General features: G+C 56.1%; 1 long non-coding RNA gene across 1 annotated transcript; it reads right to left on the minus strand.

The window, feature by feature from the left end:
* Positions 1-10,103: 10,103 nt before the first annotated feature.
* Positions 10,104-11,609, minus strand: LOC129145081 (uncharacterized). The gene is made up of 3 exons (XR_008550135.1): positions 11,513-11,609; positions 11,160-11,284; positions 10,104-11,075 (listed from the first exon to the last, which is right to left on the minus strand). It is a non-coding gene; the product is annotated as an uncharacterized LOC129145081 (long non-coding RNA).
* Between the last annotated feature and the right edge of the window lie 32 nt (positions 11,610-11,641).

Here is an 11,641-nt window from a genome sequence, read left to right on the forward strand (position 1 = left end):
ATGAAAACAGTATTGGAACAAAAACAGACACAGAGATCAATGGTGAACTAACCTATGACACGGGAGCAAAGAATATACATTGGAACAAGAATAGCTTCTTCCATAAATGGTGCTGGGGAAACTGGATTGCAACATGCAAAAGAATGAAACTAGACCACTACCTCACACCATACACAAACCAACTCAAGTGGATGAAAGACTTGCATGTGAACCTGGCAGCATAGAATACACAGAAGGGAACACAGGCCAACACTCAATGACACGATCCTTAGAAACGTCTTTGAGGTTTCTTCTCCAGAAGCAAGAAAGGAAACCAGAGAGAATGTAGACAGTGGGGCTACAGCAAGAGATGGTCAACACAGAGACATCCGCCGAATGGGGGAAAATATCGGCACACCGCATGACAGCTGAGGGACTGATGTCAAAGATCTACAAAGAGCTTACACGACTCAACAAAAACAAACAACCCAGTCCAAAAAATGGGCAGAGGTAAAAAGACACTTCTGCAAAGAAGAAATGCAAATGGCCAACAGGCATATAAAAAACATTCAGATCACTAGTATCAGGGAAATGCAAATCAAAACCACAATGAACTACCACCTCACTCCAGTGAGAATGCACCACACTAAAAAAGAAAAACTGGCAACAACAAATGCTGGAGAAGCAGCGGAGAAAAAGGAGCCTCTGATGCCGCTGGTGGGAGTGCCAACTGGTCCTGCCACTATGGGCAGCTGTGTGGAGGTTCCACAGAACTCTGAAAACGGGTCTACACATGATCCAGCGTTCACTCCTAGGAATCTACCTAAGGGATAAAAAAAAACAAAACAAAACAGGAAACCTGAACTCCTGTGTTTATTGCAGCACTATTTACAGTAGCCATGACATGGAAACAACTCAAATGCCAGAAAATAGATGAATGGATCAAAACGTTGTGGTATAATTACGCCACGGACTATTACTCTGCAATCAAAAAAGACAAATTCATGCCGCTTGTAATGATATGGATGGAGCTGGAAGGGATGATGCTAGCCAGAATAAGGCAGGAGAAAGACAAATATCAGATGGTTTCACTTGCATGTGAAATATAGAGAAACAGAACAAACGGTAAAGAAAAAGACAACCCTAGCAGGCTAACCAAGACCTGAGGCATTCAGCAGGCATTCAGCAGGGGAGGGAGGGGGCTGAATAGAGGGGAGGGAAGAGCACAAGGTGATGGGTCATGGGTGCTATGGTGGTGGGAGAGCTATGGGGACCACCCCTGAGGGGAGAAACCAATAACTAGACAAAAATGAACAACTATGTAAGAAAAGGTCCTCCCTGGTGGTGCAGGCGGTTGAGTGCAGCACTGTGAAGCTGTCTGCAGCCTCTGCAGTGCCGGTGCGATCCCCACTGGCCACAGAGATGCCCACATGGCGCGGCAGACCTCTCCCCCACTGCTCCCCTCAGCAGTGTATTTCAGTTAATCTGCCTGCTCTGCTCCCCGCTCTGTCTCTGGTGACGCCTCTCACACTCCCGCACATCTGGCCTATAGCCCAGTTCTTGTACAAATAAATAAATAAATCTTAAAAAAAAAAAAGAAGAAGAAAAAAAGAGATGGTCTTTAAGGAAAGGGAAGATCCTAAGACAATATAAATAAATAAATGCTCCTAAAGGGGGTCTCATCCTGAACAATGTTGCAGGCACTACCGTTGAGGTATCCCCTCCTCACCAATTGTTCTAGATCTCCAGGAATTTTCTCTGGTAGGTGCAGCAATTAAGCCTGCCGTGTGGGAATTGTTGGAAAAAGGCTATTTTTAACTGCAGTGCCTTATCAGTAGCAATCATGTTTGGGATTAGAGCCATTCTAAAACTATTAAGTCATTCACGTTCAATATTAATGACAGCATCTTCACGTGGTGCAATGAAACGTGAAAGTTTTGTTCTAGGCCAAAGCTCCTTCCTTATGGAGGAGGACTCCAGCACCCAAGGACCTGTTCTGAGGATGGGTGGGGGCGCCCACACGCCTTCTCTCCCCCTGGCCTCCAAAAGGGTTACAATTTACCCTCATTTTAAAACCTCCGGTTCAGTACAAAACACAAAGATTTGGGAGTCTAAATAGATCTGGCCCTTGTGCTTATTTTTTGATCTCAGAGAAGTCACTGATCCCTTTTGGACCTCAGGGTCCACACCTACAGGGTAGGAATAATATCTCTATAGCGTCATTAATGGAGATCATGCACCTAAAGCAATGAACTTGTTGCTCCAGCAGGTGCTCAATAAATGCTGATTCCTTTCTCCTTTTCAGAGAAATTCAACTTCTCTCCAAAGCGAGCATAACAGAGGGATTGGCAAGGAAGGAGGTAACATCAGTTTAACACATTAAAAGGTAAAGTGCAGTCTCCCCCCGCCCAGTGGCCTAGGGGTTAAATCTCAGTGCTGTCACCACAATGGTCTGAGTTCAAGCCTAGCCAGGGAGATACCCACATGGTGCAGCAGACCTCTCCTGTCTCGCCTGCTGCTCCCCTCAGCAGTGTATTTCAGTCAGTCTGCCTGTTCTGTTCCCCACTCTGTCTCTGGTGAATCCTCTCACCCTCCCACACCTCTGGCCTGCACCCCAGCTCTTCTATGAAAAAATAAACAAAAGCTTTAAAAAAAAAGGTAAAGTGGATTATCTCCAAAATGTCCTGTTCTCACATGAGTCACTGTAGTTTACACAATCCCTGAAATAGGAGGAATCCTCTTAGCACCATCTATACAGAAAAGATCTCAAGAGCTTAGAAAAGGGCCCTTCAGCGTCTCACATGCTCCCCATGAAGAAACTTTCCACCCCGATGGGTGATGGCGCCCAGCTGTCACTGCTGCGGCGTTTCTCAGGTTGGTCCATCAGTGATACAGAGAGGGCCCCTGCTTTCAATATACCGAATTGGTTAGTAATAACCCATTTTAGAAAACAAAAGACTTGTAGCCAGAGTATGGCAGGCCGTGTGGCTCCTGGTAACTCAAGGCTCAGGAAAGCCTGGATTCTATTCAAGGGTTATTGTAAAGTCACCTCATGAGACCGTTTCCAGGGTCAAACCCCCCTTCAAGGCTCTGAATGGCCACATCACCTGCATGACAGGTAGTGACGCCTTGGCCCCCAGACGTGGGCCCAGGCCCAGCACAGGCAGCATCTCAGACCCGGTGAGAAATGCAGAGCCCCAGGCAACACACAACCCACTGGGTCAGTACCTGCACCCCTGGAGACTAGGACTTGACTCTGCCCTCCTGCCTGCTAGACCTGGCATGGGGAGGGGGATGTTAGTCCCAGAAAAGTTTACAATATATTCCCCAAACTATATTCTAAGTCCACAGAAATAAAACACACAGATCAATGGAACAGAACGGAGAGCCCAGAAAACCCATCGGGGGTTGATCAGTGCAGCAGGGAGGAGCTGGGAGCAAACACAGGGGACACGCTTTCATTCGGGGGCGCCGGGCACCCACAGGGTCACACTAAGGAATGTCCTGACCCCCATGTACCTCCAGGACCCAAAATGACCCGCACAGAGCTCTCCACAGCCAGCCCGCCCAGCCCTGGGTCCCCTGACTCACCGCTCTGCGGTCAGCCACGGTCAGGGAGATGTCCTCACCTTCCCCGCGCTCTGGGGTGGTTCCTGAAGAAACCGGGTTCCCGCAGGCAAGGACTTCACCCCAAGTCCGGAGAAGCAAGTGCCAAGGCAAGCCCAGCCACTGGGGAGGCAGGAGCCAGTGTTGGGGTGGGGAGGGGCTTCAGGAGCAGGGATGGGGCTGCAGGGTGGAGGCGGGGCTGCAGGAGCAGGGCCGGGGCTGCAGGTGCAAGGCATGGGCCAGGCTGCAGATGCAGGGGAGGGGCTGCAGATGCAGGGGCGGGGCTGCAGGGGCAGGGGCGGGGCTGCAGGGGCAGGGGCGGGGCTGCAGGTGCGGGTGTAGGGGGCGGTGCTCCAGGGCCTGGGGACAAGCTGGAAAGCCCCAGGATGCTCACCAGGGCGCCCCTGCACGTCCTGCTGCGGCGAGAGTTTAGAAAATCAAACAGAAACAGAGGTGAATAGCCCACATCTCTGAAAATACTATGAACATAAAATTTCTGCAGCCATTAAAACAGCAGATCGTGTCCCTGTGCATTAAACACACGCCGGGGAACACTGACCCGTGGCCACAGAGGGCCCCCCCAAACTCGCTGCCCCCCCAAGTGAGAGAAGGGGCGTCCCAACCGCCCGCCAGGCCTCGCCCGCCCCTGCGCCGCCTCATGATTCCCCGCGAGGCCGCATTTCCCGGCCTCACCACAAGGCCGAGGGCACTGCACCCTCCTGTGCTTTGCCCCCAGGCAACTCCTCCCTCGGCCCACAGGCCCTCTCCACAAGGCACAGTGCTCCCAGCTTCCACCTCTCCACTTCCGGTCAGCCGCCGATCCCGCCTCAGCTAACAGGGAACCTGCAGGCCGGCCCCAGAAAACCTGGGGACTGAGGAGGTCGACCTGCAGGCCGGCCACAGACAGCCTGGGACTGAGGAGGTCAACCTGCAGGCCGGCTCAACCCAGCCAGGGAGTTGAGGAGGTAGACCTGGAGACCGCCAAAGCCCAGCATGGGGGCTGAGGAGGTTCACCTGCAGACTGGACACAGCCCAGGCTGGGTGTTTACTAGGTTGACCTGCAGGGCCAGACCCAACCCACCTGTTGGCAGAGGAGGTCGACCTGCAGGCCAGCTCCAGCCCCGCCTGGGGGCTAAGGAGATGGAATTGCATCCCAGTCCCTGCCCAGCTTGGGGGTTGAGGAAGTCGACCTGCAGGCTGGCTCAACCTGGCCCGGGGGTTGAGGAGGTAGACCTGCAGGCAGGCCTCAGATAGCCTGGGGGCTGAGGAGGTCAACCTGCAGGCTGGCCCAGCCCAGCCTGAGGCTGGAGGAGGTAGACCCTCAGGCCGGCCCTAGCTCAGCCTGGGGGCTGACGAGGTGGACCTGCAGGCCGGCCCCAGACAGCCTGGGGGCTGAGGAGGTTGACCTGCAGGCCGTCTCCAGCCCCGCTTGGGGGCTAAGGGGGTGGAATTGCAGGCCAGCCCCTGCCCAGCTTGGGGGCTGAGGAGGTCCACCTGCAGGCTGGCCCCAGCCCAGCCTTGGGGCTTACGAGGTCGACCTGCAGGCCGGCCCCAGCCCACCTGAAGGCTGAGGTTGACCTGCAGGCTGGCCCCAGACAGCCTGGGGGCCTGATGAGGTCGACCTGCAGTCCGGCCAGAGCCCATCCTGGGGGCTTATGAGGTTGACCTGCAGGCTGCCCTAGCCCACCTGGATGCTGAGGAGGACCACCTTCAGGCCTGCTCAACCCAGCCTGGGGGTTCAGGAGATTTGTGTCAGTTGACCTCCTCAGCCCCCAGGCTGTCTGGTGCCGACCTGCAGGTCAACCTCCTCAACCCCCAGGCTGTCTTGGGCCAGACTGCAGATGACTTCCTTAGCACCCAGGCTGTGCTGGGGTCGGCCTGCTGGTCGACCTCCTTTTCCCCAAGCTTGGGCAGGGCCCGCCTGCAGGTCGATCTCCTCAGCCCCCAGGCTGGGCTGGGGCTGTCCTGCAGTTCCACCTCCTCCGACCCCAGGCTGAGCTGGGGCCACCTGCAGGTAGTCCTCCTCAGCCCCAAGGCTGGCTGGTGCCCTCCTGCAGGTCCACCTCCTCAACCCCCAGGCCGGGTTGAGCTGGCCTCAGGTCGACCTCCTCAGCCCCCAGGCTGGGCTGAGGCTGCCTGAAGTTCGACCTCCTTCTCCCCCAGCTTGGACAAGGTCGGACTGCCGGTGACCTCCTCAGCCCCTGCCAGGCGGGCCCGCGCTCAGGCCAGCCCCTTGCGGGTGGGCACGGCCCGTCTAGGGAGACCCCGCTCCCCGCGGGGCCGCTCTGGTCCCCTCCCCGCCGTGGGCTCCCCCACGGGCCAGGGCCCCAGCCGCCCCTGAGGTGCTCGGGCCCTCACCTCACTCTCCAGCCGCCGGGCCTCGCCCATGGGTGCCGTGAGGAGGCTCCGCGGCTCCGAGAGCACCCGCAGCTGCGTCCCACGCGTTCGGGGCTCCTGACCTCGGCGCCGGTTTTTGGCGCGTCTGGGCGGCTTTGTGAAACTCTCCCGCCTGCTGCGGAGAACCTCCCCCCAGGCCGCGTAAGGCCACCCCGACTCTCCTCTCCGGGGGCGCACAGAGGCTCCCCGCGCTCCCCCTCCCAGGGCACCACGGAGAAGGCGCCCCCGCCCCGGCCCCCAGCCTCTGGCGTGCTCGGGAGTCCGCGCCGTCCGTGGCGGGGGCCGGGTCAGCGCCGGGCGAGCGGATGGGGCGTCGGGCTCCTGCTCCCCCACCGCTGCGTCTGCGCCTCGGCTCGGGGTTCAGGGCGGTCCCCGCCGGCAGCTCGCCCCCCGCCCCTCCAGGTCCTCTGTAGCAGCTCCCGGGCCGCGTCTGCCTCCAGGGGGTCCGCGGCGCCTCCAGGCTCGTCCTCCCTCCAAGGCAGAGCTTCGAGGGACGCTCACCCCAGACCTGCTCTGAGCGGGGCCCAAGTCCGCGGGCGGCCCCCGCCGAGCCACAGTCCCCCCGCGGCGCCGGGTCGGGAGGCCGCAGAGAGGAGCGCGCCCCGCACCCCACCCTCCGCCCCGCTCCCGCCCCAGGACTTCGGGGGCCGCGTTCCCGTCGGCTCCGGAGGGCTCCGGCCACACGGGCAGAGGGTCCCGGGGCTCCGGGGGCTGGCGTGGGCCTTTCGCGTTCTCCCCGACAGCGCAGCCGGGCGCCCGGGGCAGGGCGGGCAGGAGGCCCAGCCCGGGGGAGGCTCCCGTCCGCGGTGACCCCAGACTCTCCGCGCTCTCTGGGCGGGCGCGGCGCGGCCGGGCCGGGGGCCGAGGGGCCGGGGGTGCGGGGCTGAGATGGGGGGGCTGAAGGGCGGGCGGGCCCCCCAGCGCCCGGGGGATCTGGACTCTCTCTGGGCTCTCCCCGGCGTTCCCGCGGGGTCTCCTCCTGTCCCGGCCGCGGCGCGTCCTCTCTCGCTGCGGCTCTCGCTGGGGGCCGAGCCCGCCCGGCCGCGGAGACGCCCCCTTATATGCTGCGATCCCGCGCCCAGGTGTGCCCTCGCCCGCCCCCGCGCCTCCCGCGCCCAGGGCCGGGGTGATGCCGCACAGGCCCCGGAGCCCGAGCCCGAGCGGCTGCCTGGACGCCACAGACCCCCGCTCTGGCCCTGAGCGCCCCCACCGTGCGCGCCCCGGATCTGGGCCGCCCTGGATGGGGCCCCTCCCTGGATCCGGGCCGCCCAGCAAAGGATCGCAGCGCCTTGTGTGTTTCGGGAGAGACCCTGGAAAACTAAATGACCCTCCGGTGGCTGCAAACGCGCGGGAGACTTTCCCAGCAGCTCAGGGGCTCCCATGTCACTCTCGGAACCCGCCTCGCCGCCGAGTTAACCTCACGCCAGCACTCCGCGGGTTCTCAGCACAGCCCTCCATTTTGCATTTCACCAAAATATTCCAGGGGCCCAGCACGTCGCCCCCCAAAATAAATCATCTCGGTTCCCATGTGGAATCCAACCCCCGCCCCCCCCCCCGCCCATTTCAACCGTCAACGCCCGCTCCCCCTGGGTGAGAGCATCTGCTTCCCTCTGATCGACTTTTCTCTGGCAACTGTTCCTGACAAGGCTCCTCCTTTTCACAGCCATGATGGGTTTAGTGTGTGCCCCTGCCTGCACTGTGGGGTGTGTGTGTGGGGGGGGGCGGGGGCTTTTCTTTTTTTTCCCCCAAGAGTTATTAATTGTGTATACAAGCACTGGTGTATAGACCAGAGGAGGGGTGGTGGTGTAAAGTGCGGCAGGCTGCGCCTCCCATGCTGCCTCTTGACATGGTCCGGGCATTGGGGGAGACTCCCGAGAAGCGGGGAGTTCCTGTGCTCCCTCGAAGAGGGAAAGTTGTACTTCCCAGAAGAGGGGAGTTATTGCACTTCCCAAGAAGATCTGACCTAGGGAGTCTCCATGGCAACGCCTGCTAATGCTCTCTTTGTTCTTGGTTAATGCAGAAGTTAGTTATTAATTGGCAAGTGAAAACCCAGTTCGGACCTAGACATTAATTGATTTATTATTCTTACACTTGAATCAGTATCAAAGAAAGTACAAAATGCTAAAGGTATAGCTAGGAAAGAAATGTTCTGGCCCTGAGAACTATGGAGAACAAGCTGCCCTGAACCAGCTGTGCTTGGAAGCCATAGCCTAACACAGGGGGTGCATGCTTGCCGCAGCAGTACATTTCCTGGTGTGTGCAAGAGCTCAATAGTTCGCAGGCTGTGGGGAAGTTAGGAATTTCTAGTTAAGAGTTAGACTTCAGTAGAACTTACATAGATTTGATGAGTTGTTTTAGACCACTTTGAAGTAATCAATAAATTAGCCAAGTTAATTGAGTGCTAAGGAGATAGGTTGATTTTAGTAATAGAATATAAAATAGGAATTTTACGCCCACTCCGAAACTGGGAAAGTTTAATTGAATGCTTAATTGTTGCCAAATGTTGTGCTGTCTTATATGATTGATCATGTTAGCAAATGAGCTGTACCTAGGAAACTAATTGTTCTTAAGGTTACCAGAGAAATGCCCTTTAGGTGTGAGACCTAGGGAGTCTTTACATGTTCACGAGAAAATATGTATTGATTGTCTCCATTCTGCCTCAATGCTTACACTGATGTAATCCCACTGCTCACCTTAAGGTATAAATAAAGAACCACTGAGACCCTCAGTAGGAGATACTTGCACCAAAGAAGGTGTTCTGTGTCTGCTTCACTCCTACCTCGCTCCACTTCCCCTTAGCCCTCTGAAAAAACTGTCACTGACGCCGTCCTCTCCTTTCTGAGATCCCTGACACGACTCCTAGCTGGAGCTGGTCTCCAGCAGTAGAGGATGCACCAGAAAGAGTGGCGGTCAGAACAGGTGGATCTACTGAAATACCCTGGTGAGGGGAGCAGCGAGTGAGACCAGAGAGGTGTGCTGCCCCCTTATGCCCTTATGCGCTGCTCCTGGCCGGTGGGGGATCCACCTCTTACTGCAGCAGCTGGCAAGAGCTTGATGGCGCTTTCTTTAACTCCTGCGCCCCCAGGGAGGCCCCGTGGGGGTCTTTTCTGCTTGACTCTTATGCTTTGGATTTCATGTCTGTGCATTTATTTCTTTCTTTATTTCCCTCATGGCTGCTGATCAGTTTCTTGGAAGAACGCCTCTCAAAGCCACACAATGACACTCATCTCCCGTTGTTTTTGTTTTAAGCAGACTAAATCCCTACGGAAGTTATGCAAAAACAGACACTGACTTTTTCTCAGCTCCTTGGAATGGGAGAAGACACACCTGTCAAACAAAGGGGGAACTGCAGGAGATGGGGGAGACCGACTTGTTCATTCCTCCCTGAAGATACCGGTGACTTGTAACTGCATCAGATCCGCTCCAGCAGCTCAACCCAAAACCTCATATTCATAATAAAACACTTTGTTAGCTACATGTTTCCTCCTTTATTTTTTTAGATTTATTTCTTTATGCACACAAGAACTGGGGTACAGGTCAGAGGTGTGGGGCTGTGAGAGGATTCCCCAGAGACAGATTAGGGAGCAGAACTGGTGGATGGACTGAAATCCATGGCTGAGGGGAGCACATGGAACACCCAGTAGGTCTGCTGCGCCCTGTGGGCTGCTCCTGGCCGGCATGGGTGGAACTCATCCTGCAGGGACTGGCCAGAGGTGGAGATCTCCATTTGTACCACCCTCCCCCCCCAGGGCCTCTGGGAGGCCCATGAACATGATCTGAAATGATCCCCAGGTCTCATGATGATGCTGAGCACCACCTGAGCTTTATGAGAGATGGTGCTGTCATTGGAATCATGGAGAGACCTAGCTCAGGGCAGGGTCCCAAAGAGAAAAGGACTATATCAGGGCGGTCTCTGCACTGGTTCGGGGCAGTACTCCCACTGCCCACATGTGCCTATGCAGGTGCCTCTTCTCTCCAATGTTCTCCCTCTGCAAGGCAGCAGCCTGCTGCCTGCCAGGGACCTGAACCATGCCGAAACTTCTCTTCACTGACCTCCCTCAGCAGAAGCAGATCTCCTCAAGGCCGCCTGCCTGCAACCATGCAGGCCTCTCTCAGCAAACCTGTCCCTTTTCCTTTCCCTAATAAACCTGTTCTTTAAATATAACTAACATCTCCGTCTCATGGAGAAACTTGCCTGGGGAACTCGCTGCGTGCCGCTTAAGGGGAGCTCTGAGGAAAGCTTTCCCAGAGTGAACCCAAGGATCCTGCAACTCCAAAAACCCCATCATATGGTGCTCAACATTGGTTTTTCACAGCATCGGTAAGATTTCTCCAGTTTTCTCTATGTTCATGCTATTAAAGCCTCCTTTTCTGAGAGGAGTTGGTGTTCAGCGACTATTTGGCTGTCCTACATGGACTGAGGGGCCCAGGCCAAGGCTACTCTTTGATTTTAAGTGGCCAAACCTCAGATCCCAGAACAAGTACAGTGGGCAGAAGAGCACAGCCAGGTCCCACCCCAGCACCACAGCCTTGAGACCCAGGAAAGCAAGCACCCCTGGGACACAGTCCGTTTGCCTTTGTGTGCCAGTTCACAGTCCTGTAGGGCATCATGGTTGAGGAAACTGGGGCTCAGGATGCTGCTGAGCTGCTTGAAGACCCCTCTGGAGTGTGAAGGGGGACTGAGACCCAGGCAGAGTAGAAGCCTGGCCCCCCACGGCCTGCCCTGCACAGGAGGAGACTCCAGGCCGAAGCCTGCAGTGTGGGTTGGAACCCAGATTGTGTGAAGCCAGAGTTGGTGATTTTTCTGATGCACCAACCATGACAGCGAGAACAGGCGCTGGCAACCTCAGCCCCTCAAATCAGCTCTGCCCACTCCCTGTTTCTATACAGCTGTGAACTTTATAAGAATGGCTTTTACACTTTTTAAAAAAGATTCATTTACTTACACAAGAACTGGGGTACAGACGAGATGTGCAGGAGGGTGAGAGGATTCTCCAGAGAGAAAGCAGGGTACAGAACAGGCAGACGCATGGAAATACACTGCTGAGGGGAGCAGCGGTTGAGGCAGGAGAGGTCTGCGGCACCATGTCCACCTGTCTCAGAATAAATGAAGAGTGTTCACGGTGCTCTAGGTTCATAATGGCTGGCTGTTGTGGCAAACATTACAATGTCAATACCTGTTCATAAGCAAAAACACAAATATTGGTGGTTGGTTCCTCACTATAGGCATTTTTTCCATCTGTTTAAATAAAATTCCATACAAAAAGGCAAGATCTTCGCTTTCAGGATGATGGACTTTAAACTGTAAATTACAAAAAAAAAATATCAACCACATGTAAAATAAATACTTTGATTCAAATTTACCATCATAAATGCTGGTAGTTGCAGTGATTTAGAATTAGCTTTTAATTAATTGCAAAAGATCGGGGGGCGAGTTATTGCGGTGTACGGATTCCAGCCCCGAGACCAGCAGTGCAGTTAGTTGAGTCCCGGTCTGAGGCCCCGCCGGGGCGGGGAGGGTCCGCGTTACCTGTGACCAGCGCGAAACAAACGCACCGGGCCGCGACTGTGGCCGCCCTCGCACTCCACGAAGGCGGCCACCAGCCCGCACGGGCAGTGGATGTTGACGCGGGTCCCCCCGGCCCCGGGCGAGCTTCCG

This window comes from Talpa occidentalis, unplaced genomic scaffold (genome assembly GCF_014898055.3).
Source record: "Talpa occidentalis isolate TD23 unplaced genomic scaffold, MPIMG_talOcc4v2.1 talOcc4.11, whole genome shotgun sequence".
NCBI classification, from domain to species: domain Eukaryota; kingdom Metazoa; phylum Chordata; class Mammalia; order Eulipotyphla; family Talpidae; genus Talpa; species Talpa occidentalis.